Genomic DNA, 14202 nt, shown 5'->3' with positions numbered 1-14202 from the left:
GTATTACACCCCTCATGAACCTTCTAGAGTGCTCCCTCCTTCTCTTCAAGACACTCCTAGAAGTTGCCGCCCCTAGCTCCCTTTGGGCTGCTATTTGGGCTACAACTTAGCTTGCTTTTGAGCTCATGTGGGCTACACTCTAGGCTGTTATTTGGGCTAAAAATGGGCCTTCCTTGCTGGGCCGAATTCTCCTCATAGCTAGGCTTCTTCCCTTGGATTTTCCAAAGAGTTTCACTTGCTCTTCTTGGGCCGAATGAAATTCTCTTGCTCTCATGGCTGGGCCGGGCTGAACTTGATAAATTTTTGGGTTTTCTTTTCTTGCTTTTGCCTTCTTTTTGTTGATTTGGCTCCCCCTGAAATCTTTCTTGCAATCAAGCTAAAATACGGCAAAAATTTAATTAAACCATTATAAAATTTCATGCAAAAACCTCATAAATAACTGTAAAACCCATAATTAAAATTTAAATCCTTTTCAGCCCATTTAAAGTCCATAATATTATCTAGGTATATGGGCTGAACTACAAAAAACAATTAAGCCCATATACCATTTATGCTGAATTGGGCTAAAGCAGTTTTAACAAATTAAAATAGGGTGTTACAAAGGTGGGCCGAATTGCATCTTGCAATTAGCCATCAAACCCTCGGCCCATATATGAAATTTCGGGGCTGTGAATAGCCCATATTAAACCACCGATTTGGTCCAATCTGGGTCGAATGGGTCTAGGGTTTGGTGTTTAATTCAAGATTCAATTCAAGAAGACGATCTGAAAATTAATCATGGTTGATAAATGACAATCAATAATCAATAAATAAACATAACAGTGGGTTGTTCATGTGGATCCAAACCTGCAAGAAAAAGGTTAGTCGTAGCTTGCATATTTGATTTCTGCAAATCGCATATTTCAGATTTCTCATCTACGCAAATGTCTTCTCCACCACGCGAACCAGCTTCTTCTTCCAATGAAATAAAATAGAAAAAAAAAACATAATTTCTCTTTTAATTTACATCAGAATCGAATCCTATAAATTCCATCTAAAAAAATAAAAAATTATTTACATACCAACAATGAATAGAATACAGCAGTTGCGCAAATTCATTGCGCCAATAAAAGATTTCGATCTCCGCCATACGAACAACCCAAAATCCAAGGAATATAAATAGAACAAATATAAATATATTGCAGATTAACAAAAATTTAATTTTCAGATCATTCACCCAAAACTGGGATTCAATTTCCCAGCGAAACTGCAAACTACGAAATCGAGTAGAACAATTTTTGTCGATTTGTGCATATCAGATCTGGTTTATTTTTGGTCCAAGAATTGAATGTGGCTCTGATACCACTGAAGGGATGAGAGATCCATCATATTGATGGCCGAACCCTGCAGGAAGGTTGGGCGAAATTTCAAAAATTTCTATCTCTCCCATTCGAGAATCGTATTCCCTAATTACAAAACTACATTTTCAAGGTTCGTTCTTGAATCCAAAACCGGACCATATCTGAAACCAAAAGATAGTGAGGGATATACCTGATACGAAGTAACAATAACTCCCAACGCATGTGTTCATGCCCAAAGAAAAGACCAAAGCCCACTTCCACTGAAGATGACACAGTGTGTAGTGAAGCAGGATTAGCAGGATGGTTCTTCAGCTAGAACCTGAATTCTTCAACAAGAATTAAGCAGGGGATGGTGAGCACGACTTTAGATTGATTCTTCTGCCAAGAAACAATATCAAGAACTCTTCTTGATCAGATCCACAAGTGGAGATGGAACTGGATAGAGCGGCAAGAACTAGGGAAGAATTCTGCAATTTGTTGTTGTGTGTTAAATCTGAAGAATTCGCACCCTATTTTAGCCTTCTCTGGATCAGCCTCCTAATCTAATTAGGAGAGAGTTTCCTAATCCAAATCGGATATTTGGATTTGGACTCTTAAATGGATAAGACTTCTGTTATCCTTCAGCTAATACTAATCAGTTTAAAACTGAATTCGCCCCCTTTTAATTAACTAAATTAACCCCAGTTCAAATTGGGCCTTAGGCCCATTAAGTTTATGTGCTCACTTACTCTTTAATATGCTGCCAACTAGGCTTTCTTTGTATGGCGTGGGACCCTAACATTGATCTACACATCAGCCACATGGGTTCAGCCCAGCCTTTGTTACAATGTCTAGCCGAATTCACTGTATGTCATAGCCTTTGGATATATATATTAATTAAATATGGATTGCAAATCCAAATCTGATTACTTAAGCACCTCATCCAAATATTTGATAATCGGATCGAGTTATGAAGTTTCAAATATCATTGATAGGCCTACTTGGCAAGATTCTTCTTTATGTAATATTTAATCTTTTTGGTTTATCTTTTTTTGTTCAGTTATTAAAAAATGTAAAATTTAAATAGATGGAATTGAATGGAGTGAACAGTATTAGTTTAATTTATAATTTAAACCTTATAATTAAATTGGGACTAAATTAAAAAAATGAGTATTTTAATAAAAAGAAAGTTCTAAAATCTTATTCATATTTTTAATAGTAGTGTAAATAAAGAATTATACATGTGCTCAAATTTTTCTATTATTTTTTTTTTGTATTTTTGCCTGTAAAAATAATTTTAAAATGTAACATTTACTTTTTGTTTAATATGATAAGTACACGATATTATACATGTGCTTGAATGTTTTTTTTACAAAATTTATGTTTTTTTTTTCATTTTTATATTTTTATATTTTATTAACTTTTATTATTTATTTGTGACATTAAAGGTTAACATGTTTGACCCAAAATTCAAATAATTGATCTTTTGCAAACAGTAAAATAATTTCATTTTTGGTTAGTTCTAAATTATGTATTTCATTTTCACTACCAATAAAAGTAATTCTTGTTTATTAAACTTGTTTTTTAATTTGATTAATAAAAATACCTTAAATGTATCTAAGTTTTTCTATATCTTTTGTAAGTTTCTATATTTATTTCTATTTTAAAATTTTATTACCTAACTATGACTTTGTATATTGATCAATTTGATTCGGATGGTTGAATTGCTTAGCCACCACTTTGAATAAAAATTATTTTGTTTTTATGTCAATTTTAAAATATATGGGTGCATGTACTATACATGTGGTAATTCTTAACGATGATAATGATAGTAATAATGTATCCAAAATTTTCTATAAATTTTATGTATTTTTTGTTTTTTGTTTTTTATTATTAATTGGATGCGCATTGTAAATCCAAATATGATTACATAACACCTCATCCAAATATGTGATAATCAGATTGAGTTGTGAAGTTAAAGTATCATTGACAGGCTTACTTGCTTAGCTAGATTTTTTCTCCTTTTTTTTGTAATATTTTATCTTTTTGATGTATCTTTCTTTCTTTTTTTTTTTTTTTGTTCATTTGTCAAAAAAATGTAAGATGTAAATAGAGGGAATTGAATGGGGTGAAAGTAATAGTTCAATTTACAACTTAAACCTCATAGTTATATAGGGACTAAATTCAAAAATGAGTATTTTAGTCAAAAGATCTAAAAAGTTTCACAATCTTATTCATATTTTTAATAATAGTGTAAATATAGAAATATAGATGTATTCAATTTTTTCTATAATTTTTTTATATTTTTGTGTGTAAAAATAATTCAGATATGTCACACTTACTTTTTGTTTAATGTAATAAATATATGATAATATACATGTGCCTAAATGTTTTTTGCATTTTTTTTGTATATTTTTTTATTTTTGTATTTTTTATGTTTTATTAACTTTTATTATTTATTTATGACATTAAAGGTTAACATGTTTGACCCAAAATTTGAACTCTTGATCTTTCCCAAATAGTAAAATAATTTTATTTTGGTCATTTCTAAATTATGTATTTTATTTTCATTACCAATAAAAATAACTCTTGTTTATTACACTTATTTTTTTATTTTACTAATAAAAATATCATAAATGTGTCTAATTTTTTCTACATTTTTTTATGTTTCTATATTTATTTCTATTTTAAAAATTTTATTACCTAACCTTGACTTCGTAGGTTGATCAATTTGATTCAAATGGTTGAATTGCTTGGCCACCACTTGGATTAAAAATGGTTTTGTTTTTGAGTCAGTTTTAAAATATATGGGTTTATATTGTTAAAAATATTGACATAAATCTAATTTAATAAGACAAAATGAGAGTTAATAATTTAAGTATAAGACTTAATGAGAGGGGATTTAATGAGGTAGGAAGTAATACTTGAAGTTATATTTTCAACCTTACCATTAGGGATGAACTAAATATACAATTATGGACATTTTATTAGCCACTAAAACTAGCATTAAACCTATAATAAAATGGATTTTATACCCTTTCTCAAACAAAGAAGCATAGGGTAATTAGCAATCACATGCTTTCAAAATAGGATGATTCAATCATTAGCAATCACAGGCTCTCAAAATAGATCTAAGATCTCATGGCCTAAGACATATTTGGCAACTCCAGATTTAACAGTTAGCATTAGATTTCAAAAAGTTTTCCATGTGGCCATCCAAATATATGATTAACTTCACATTATCAGCTATCCAAATCAAACCACAAAAATATAGAACCAAATGAATAGAACAAGCAAAGGAATATCAATAAAACTGAGGGGCATTGGCCTGTAAATAACGTAAAGAAATGAATGTTTCAATCTAAAACTGAGGGGCATTGGCATATAAATAACGTAAAGAAATGACTATAAGCTAACAGGGATCTGACTTAGTTTCAAAGAAAAAGAAAAGAAAATTTTAAACTCAGGGAAAGGTTAATTTGATTCTCGTTCTACTGAACTTGAACACATAGAGACTTGAAAATTGTAAGAGCTAACTCAATCATACCACTATCTACAATTGATAATCATTCGAGTTCTTGCTGATTTGATTAGCATGTTATAAGTAGAAGAGAAGAAGAAAACTAACTAAAGATAGTAGAGTATGCACCTGTCCCTGGTTATAGTTTTGACCTGGACGAACTGTGGTTGCAAGCCTCACTGTTGAATCAACCTTCTCAAGCTTGACTCCATCTTTAGATGGTCCAAGGCAAACTTTGATTCTTACAAGTGTTGGAGGCTCAACTGGAACCTGGTATTCCAATTCCAATGGGGACAGTGAGAACAAGGGGACAATGAATTGATTTGGGACCAAGTTGACGGTGAAGAGTAGAGAAGGGAATGAATGGGTGGAAGGTAATATGGAGAAGAGTTGAAGGTGACAAAATGGGATTGAAATGAACATAGAATATATCAATGAAAAACTGAGGTGGCAGAGTTCTCCATTGACAGTCGTGATGACCCACAACGAACAGGGGAAATTGAGGGTGAAGGTGGCCAAGGATTTGTTGGAGGGAGATTCAAAATTTCAAGAATCTCTCTCTTCCCTTTCTTGTTTTTTGTCTTTTCTCTTCCCACTCTTGAGTGCATGGGAAGACTCCTTGTCTCACATTGCTTGGGAAATGAATGGAATTAGAGTATATCTATAGTTTTGCTTTCTCTATGGGTAGGGACCCATAAGAGGAGAGCACAATAGATATTCCATGCATGTGAGGGGGGGTTAGGGGTGCTTTTCACACGCACGCGTCAAGCCGACTGCATGCTTACCATTGGTATGTGGGTTATTTTATCTTGGTGACCGATTTACATTCACCCAACTGCATTGTAGGGGCAAATGCAGTTTTAAGGAGAGTGACCAAGTGGTACAACTCAGCCCTCCTTCTCTCTGCAATTCCCAATCTCGAAATTCTGCAATAGCGCACTCCTACAAGTTCGCATTTATGGAACCTATCACTGCTAACCCTTTCATGAGGGTCCATATACTATCAACAGTTCCCGTCTTCTCTAAGATTAAACCCTTCAATGGAATGAACTACAAGCATTGGAGACAACACCTGCTTTTTTCCTTAGAACAGTTAGGGGTAGCCTTTGATTTGACTGAACCGAACCCATCAAACATGGAGGAAATAACCCGTTCTGTTGTTGCAAAACACTAGACTACAACCAACCGTCTCTACACCAACCATATCCTCAATTGTCTGTCCAATGAACTGTATAATGTTTATTCCTATAACTTTGCCTATGAAATTTAGAGTGCTTTAGACAATAAGTATGCTCTGGAAATACCGAAAATAAGAAAAATGTAATCGCCAACTTCTTGCACTTCACCATGAAAGAAGACATGGACGTGTTTGTCCAAATAGATGAGTTCCATGTTCTTGTGGGGGAACTAGCGAAAGAAGGCATGATACTGCCAGATGAATTCATTGTCAGTTCTCTTATAGAGAAACTGCCACATACATGGAATGTTTACAAGACTAGTATAAAGCATAAGCAGAATGACACTACTTTGGACCAAGTAGTGGTCCAAATTAAGATAGAAGAAAAGAACAGAAAGAAAGATGATGACTGGTTTTCCAAAACTAATCTGGTGGAGGAAAAGACTACAAAATTCAAAAAGAATCTAAATGTGAAAAATGATCAGAAATCCAAGAAGCAACAAAAGAAAGGAAATTGCTATGCATGTGGCAAACCCAAACATTTCAAGAAGGACTGCTAGTACCGAAAGAAGAAGGACTCTAGGAAACCGAAAGTTAATTTGTCTGAGGATGTTATCTTAACCATGGTAACTAAGGCAAACTTAGTTGATAAGTCAAAGGAGTGGGTACTGGACACTGGGGCTACCAAGCACATATGTGGGGACTATAGCTCATTCTATGAGTATACAACTCAGTTTGAAGGAGAGCAAGTCTTCATGGGGGAACTCACAAACTTCAAATGTCATCAGTAAAGGAAAGGTTCTCCTAAAATTGACTTCAGGAAAATTTCTAATGCGTACTGTATGTGCCAGAGATCCAACGAAACTTGGTATTAGGAGCACTCTTCAACAAAGAAGGATTGAATCTCACATTTGAAGCAGACAAGGCCGTGTTAACTAAAAATAATGTTATTATTAGAAAATGATACAATGCTGGTGGATTGTTTGTACTAAATATTTCTAGTATTGTTATGAATAAAACTGCTTCTTCGTCTGCTTATATTGTTGAATCTTTTGACATTTTGCATTCTAAACTAGGACACCATAGTGCTCCTTATTTAAAACGGTTATGTAAGTTAGGTGTTTTGAATGTTCTTATTACCTTTTCAAATGAAAAATGGCAAGTATGTGTAGAAGCAAAATTCACTAAGAAACCTCATAAAAGTGTACAAAGAGAAACTAGATTGTTACAACTTATACATAGTGACCTAGGAGACCTTAAAATGTCATGAAATTAGAGGAGGAAAAAGATATTATATAACATTTACAGATGAATTCTTTAGATATGCAAAAGTAGTTTTACTTTGATCAAAAGATGAGGTTGTTCAAGCTTTCATAAACTACAAAACTAAAGTACAAAATCAGTTAGGAAAGAAAAAATAAATAAAAAAAAAAACCTAGAATAGATAAAGAGACTGAATATGATGGACAAATCATTAGAAATTTCTTTGAAGAAAACAAAATCATACATGAAACTACAACTCCCTAACAACCTAAATCTAATGGAGTTGCAGAAAGACTTAACAGAAAACTAAAAGAAATAATGAATACATTGTTGATTAGTTCAGGTGCACCTTTGAATTTGTGAGGGAAAGCAATCCTAACGGCTTGTCACCTATATAATAGAATACCTCCCAAGAAGAAAGGGCAAATACATTTTGAACTTTGGCATAATAAAAAACCTAGCTTGCTTGAACAATCTAAAAGTTTGGGATTGCCTAGCAAAAGTTGGAATACCTGAACCTAAAAGAAAGAAATTATGACCAAAAACCTGTGATTGTGTGTTCATTGGATATGCACAAAACAGTGTAGCTTATCAATTCCTTTTAATTAAAACAATTGATAATGTTGTTGAAAACAATACAATAATAGAGTCTCGAGATGTAGAGTTCTTTGAGCACATCTTTCCTTGGAGAAAAGAAATAATAAGTAGGGAACCTCCCCAAAACCAAACCAGAAACCAAGAACAATTGAGTGCTCAAGAAGTCAAAACTTCACTTAGGCAAGGACCATACTTAAGAAGAAGTAAAAGACAAAGAAGAGAAACAAACTTGGTGACAAAATATTCACATTTTTGGTGGACAAGGACCCAGTAACCTATCAGGAAGCCGTAACTTCACCTAATGCAGTATTTTAGAAAAAACCCATAAGAAGTGAAATAGATTCTTTAGTCACTAATCACACTTGGGAACTTGTAGATCTCCACCTGGAACTAAGGCACTAGATTGCAATTGGATTTTTAAGAAAAAAACTAAAACCAAATGATACAATAGATAAATTCAAGGCCAGGTTAGTTGCTAAAGGATTCAGACAAAAGAAAGATGTAGACTTTTTTGACACCTAACTCCCCAGTTGCAAGGTCAATAACAATTAGAGTTTTGTTTGCTATAGCATCCATTTACAGACTGGTAGTTCATCAAATGGATGTAAAAATAATTTTTTTTAAATAGGGAATTAGAGGAAGAAATATACATTAAGTAACCTGAAGGCTTCATAATGCCAGGACAACAAATTAAAGTATGTAAATTAATTCTCTATATGGCTTAAAACAAGCTCCCAAATAGTAGTATGAAAATTTTGATATTGTGTTAGTAACTAATGGATATAGCAGAAATGATTCTGATAGATGTGTTTATAGCAAATTTGAAAATTATAAGGGAGTCATGATCTATCTATATGTTGATGATATGCTAACAATGGGAACTAGTCTAGAGGTAGTAAAAGAAACAAAAAAAATTCTAATGTCCAAATTTGATACCAAGGACTTGGGTGGGGCTGATGTAATCTTATGAATTAAAATCCATAAACAACAAGGAAACTTTATTCTCTCCCAATTACACTATGTAGAAATTATTCTTAGAAAATTTGGACACTATAATTGTAAACTGGTTAAAGCACCTCTTGACGTATTATTCACTTAAGGAAACATGTAGGAGAATCAGTTTCATAAAAGGAGTATGCAAGTATAATTGGACTTGTACCTTACTTAATGAACTGTACAAGATCAGATATAGTTAAAGTTGTGGGAAAATTAAGTCACCATACTCATAATCTTAGAAAATGAACATTGGGAAGCTCTAATAAGATTATTAAAATATTTAAAAGGAACCATAAATTTTGGTTTACACTATTCTGTTTTTCCTCCTGTTTTAGAAGGCTTTACTGATGCGAATTAGATTTTAGATTCGAAGGATAGTACTTCCACCAGTGGATATGTGTTTACTCTAAGTGGAGAAGTAGTATCGTGGAAATCAGTAAAGCAGTCATGCAATACAAGTTCAACAATGGAGGTCGAGTTTATTGCTCTAGAATTGGTAGAGTCTAAGGCATAGTGGCTAAGGAACTTACTTGCAGATATACCACTTTGGCCATGGCCAGTTCCGTCCATATCTCTCTATTGTGATAACCAAGTAGCAATAGCCAAAGCCAATAACCAGATGCACAATGGTAAAAGAAAGCACATATGCTTAAGGCATAACCTGGTAAGACGATACCTCAGTGAAAGTACAATTGCTTTGGATTTTGTAAGGTCTAAAAAGAAATTTGTAGATTTGTTAACCAAACCACAAACTTCTGAGATGGTTTATGAAGCATCAGTAGGAATGGGGCTAAAGCCCATTACGAAGTCATTAGTGATGGACACCCAACCTATGTGAAAGGAGATCCCTGAAATTAGGTTGAATGAGTAAAAACGAGTCGCTAGATGACTTGGGAAAGCACTAACATTTATGTTCAATTTCAGATGTCGAGGTAAGATAGTGCTCACTATAGTTTGAGGAGGTTGAGCATGAGGCTCTTAATCAGTTAAGAATAGGGATGGCAACGGGGTGGGTATGGGGCGGGGCACGCACTCCCCGTGCCCGCCCCATAGCTAAAATCCCAGCACCTGTCCCCACCCCATAGCTAAAATCCTTGCACCCGTCCCTGCCCTGTCCTCGGTATTGAAGTGAAGATTCAACCCCCATCCTCGGCCCCGTCGGGGATGGGTAATCTCTGACATGTACCCACCCCGCAACCAATGATCTGGGGACGGGTAATCCCCAACATTTCCCCGCCCCAATGACTATATCCAATTCCAACTTCCAAATTTGATTTATTTATATTCAGATTCGAATCCAGTTTAGATACAATTGGGTATTGAATAGCATTAAAGAATCAAATTAAAGATGATCACATTATTGTATATACTATTGTTCAAAATTGGTATTAACCAACTCATGAGCTCATGGATTTCTCTTATAATCTGCTTCTATCCAACATTTTCGGGACGACTCATGTCCACCAAAGGCCAATTTTGCAGAAAACCAGAATATAGAGGACAATGTCTATAAAGCCGTACAATAATACCAGGTTCATCCAACCAGAAAATCTCTTAATTACAATTAAATTGCAAAGCCCTTGATATACTCGGATGGTGTTTGGAATTGTAGCAATTATATAACATTGCACTAAATCATAATCAGCAAATAAAAAATTCTGCAGAAAAAAAGCGAATCTTGCTCATAGGTAACCAGCAGATCTAGAGAGATGGCAAACATTCTCCAGAAAACAAAACTGCAGGAAAAACCAAATGCATGCCAGTCACTTTGGAGTGCCCAATTCCTCCGAAATCAGTAGAGAGAACAGTCACTTTGAATTTCATATCCAAGAGCATTTCTTGAAACACCAAAAGATGGAGCTCTGCCAAATGTGGAAAACACAGAAAAATGCCACATCAGCAATAAAAAATTATGATATTTTTCTGTTATTTAACCAAGAAAAAAAATGAACACATTGTCTTGTAAACAGTAACACAGAAAAAGAAAAGAGACATAGGAGAAAATGGAGCAATCCAACCATTTGGTTTTTTGAATAATTGACCAGAAAATTGGATTCAATTAATTAGTGGGCAATAATGGGTAAAATGCAACCAATTTATGCATTCTATAAGGTCATGACTTAAGGAGAAGCCCAGCTAATCCTCCATATGGTTTCTTGGAAATGAAATGCAAGTAGTACAGTAGGGAAGTAAGTTCACAAGAAGAAACGGTTGCCAGTCAACTTACAGGTGCTACCCCCTTAAATGAATTGGAAACCAACCAATTCATCTACTTGGTGGCACTAGCAATTATGGATAACTTTTCAACCTTAAACAATTTGACTCATGTCATAAAGCAACAGCATAAATAAATTAAAAATGGAAAAGTAGAGGGAAAGTAAAACAATATCAAAATTGAAAATAAAAATAAACCATTACAAAGTTAAAAAAAAAAAACTGTTTTAACCCTTTCAGGTACTTTTGTCATTAATAAATAAAAAGCAAACTGTCCAAACCCCAAGTTTCTGAACAATTGGTGAGAAGGCCAAAATGGTTTTTGATCAGTGACTGTACAAGAACTAACCTGAACCCCGAGGGCAACTAGTTGACAGTCTAGTGATTGAAGAAAATTACATGCGTAGAAGAATAGGAATTTTGGACTATGTTACCCAGATAAAACAAGGACACATTTGGCCATACAGAAATTACACTAAAAGTTGGTCATCCAGGACAACTCTGCTTGCTTCCTTTTGATCAACAGGACTCTCTTAGATCTGGTGGTATAAACCGGTAGGTCTAGGCTAGTTACCTTAACAGGACCCCACCCCACATAGGGGCAGCACTAATTGAACGAACATGCTCAAATGGCTCATTTGTTTTGGCAAAACAAAGAAAAAAATCATTATTTATTCGCCTATTATTGTTTCATAAATAATGTACTCCAGTATAGTATTGTGCTTATTTTGGATGGTAGTACCATGGGAGCCCCACTCGTGATAGAGGCTATTCTAAGGCACCTCAAAACTCTATGTGGTGTTAATATTAACAAACCAAGTTCTATAGATGGTAATCCAATTAAAAACTATCTTCTTCACCACTTCTATTTTTTCTGTTGCTAAAAATTACATTTGACTTAATCATATAGAGAAAGATACATAGAGAAACAACTTTACTATAGGTCTAATTGACTCCATGTCATAATTATGCTAAGATTTCTACATTTTTGAATAAGAAAAAATTGTACCTGAAAATAACATGTCAGTCTGTAGCCTAAGAGAAACAGAAAAAGAAAGAATTCCCTCCTTAATTTTTGGTCATCAAATTCAATGGCCAAATCATTATTTTAGAAAATAAAAGATAAGGAATTTTCTTTGGTCATTGATATGTCAATTTTTTGGGCAGGTTGCCAGGTTCCAGATAATTTGGGTATTTATTTATCCATTGCCTTACAGTGTATGAGATCTAGTTGCATTTCTTGAGAGCTTTAAGGGTGCATTTGGCATTCTTTATTTTAAGGATTCTCTCCTTTTTGCACTTAAAAACTCAGTTTTCTAATGGGCATTTTAACAGCAAAAAGGAGCTAAGTCCTTAAAATAAGGAATTCCAAATGCAACCTAAGTTTGGTTTGGGTACCTCTCAAGACCTTGAGAGAGTTTCTAGCTAGCTGGTGTTCCATAGGGTCAAGTAAAAAATGCCAACTTGTCAGCATGGATACCAGGTGCTGAAGCAATCAAGGACTCAAGGGACAACCTATAGTTGCATGGTTTCTGCTACCACATGTATCACAAGCAACAACAAATTTAGATCCACTAGTGTATGACCTAGGCCCATGTCCCTGTTCACCCATGACCTTTGGTGACTTTACATCTCTAACCATTGGTATGTAAAGTTGTTCTGGATCTCTATAAAGTTTCCTGTATGTTCCTGTTGCTCAGAAGCATGTTCATCAACATCAAAGGCCTTGGAAGTTTTAGACTTGTTCTGGATCTCTATAACAACAGACCTGTCATCTGATTCCAAGAACTGCTCTTGCTTGCACTTCTTGTCTGAAGGAATAACCCGCAACGGAACTAAGTCACCTGCTATTGCATATAGTTCCCGTTTCTTTTCATTCAAAACACTGCTATTGGTAGTGTTTTAAAAAGCTGATAGGGCATTTACATTGAGGTTCACCTTGAAACAAGGCCGAATAAAAACACCTAAAATGTTACACTTTGAGGTTCACATGTGAAAATAGAAAGCACATCCTTTACATCATGAGATGCTTTGTGTGTACATGCATGCTAATGTCTACATTTCAGCATATTCTAAACCTTTTGAAGAATTATTTTACATTTAAAGCCTTTTTGTTTTTTTAAAAGGGTTTTTAAGAATGAGATGACTTCCACTAAATCTTCTGAGGCTTGTTCAAGTAATAATTTTTTTCAGTTATACTCCTTTTGTTTTTCTCCTCTTAAGAAAAATAAAAATAAAGTAAGAGAAAACCATGAAGCTTATGTCTCATGCATCTAAAGGTCCTAAAATCTAACCTCACATTTCCATATTTTTAAGCAGTTAAAAATTTAAGCTTGAATATGTGACAAGAAATGTACCCACAATCTTGCCTTAATCCCTTCATCCTACTTGGACTTATCAAAAGCTAGCAATGCAAGGACCTCTGTAACATCAGTGGTTCCCCACAACCATATATACCCAGCATTAGAAACACAGAACCTAGAGAATCAAAAGGTGGGCATGCTTGTCACCATGACCTAGGTTTCCAACAAATTGGAAAATGTGTTACCTGATCCAAAGTACACAAATGCAGCTCCATCTCACTCAATCAACTTTCTACTTCAATCCACAACCCCACTTTCCTAAAACAAAAATAAAAAACAAGAGTTAGTATATGGAGTTCAAGTTAAAACTATATCAGAATCATCACTATTTAAATACCTCGGCATCTATATCTAAACCATCACTATTGATGGTGTTATAAGTGCAAAGATTCTCACCAACAAGAGCATCAACATAAAAGAAGAAAGTTAATTATAAATGTGAAATGATGAACATTCATTTTTTTCAATATATAAATATTCAACTTAAATAACATTACCTTGAATTCCATGCGCCAACCAATTTTGAGAATGCATCAATGCCTTCAATGTGTTGGCATGAAGTCTACTACGATGTAGACTTACTAGCTTTCCCCTAGTGCAAAGGTAGACTCTGAAGCAACTGTGGAAATAGGAATAGCTAGAACATCCCTAGCAATTGTTTGTAAGGTAGGATACTTGAGTCTATTTGACTTCCACCAAACTAAAATATCAAAGTTCTGAGTTCTAGGCAGTACGTTTTCTTCCAAATAATGG

Source organism: Nelumbo lutea, chromosome 8 (genome assembly GCF_056320005.1).
Source record: "Nelumbo lutea isolate HS-2025 chromosome 8, American lotus-T2T, whole genome shotgun sequence".
NCBI classification, from domain to species: domain Eukaryota; kingdom Viridiplantae; phylum Streptophyta; class Magnoliopsida; order Proteales; family Nelumbonaceae; genus Nelumbo; species Nelumbo lutea.
This window is presented reverse-complemented; position numbering follows the sequence as displayed.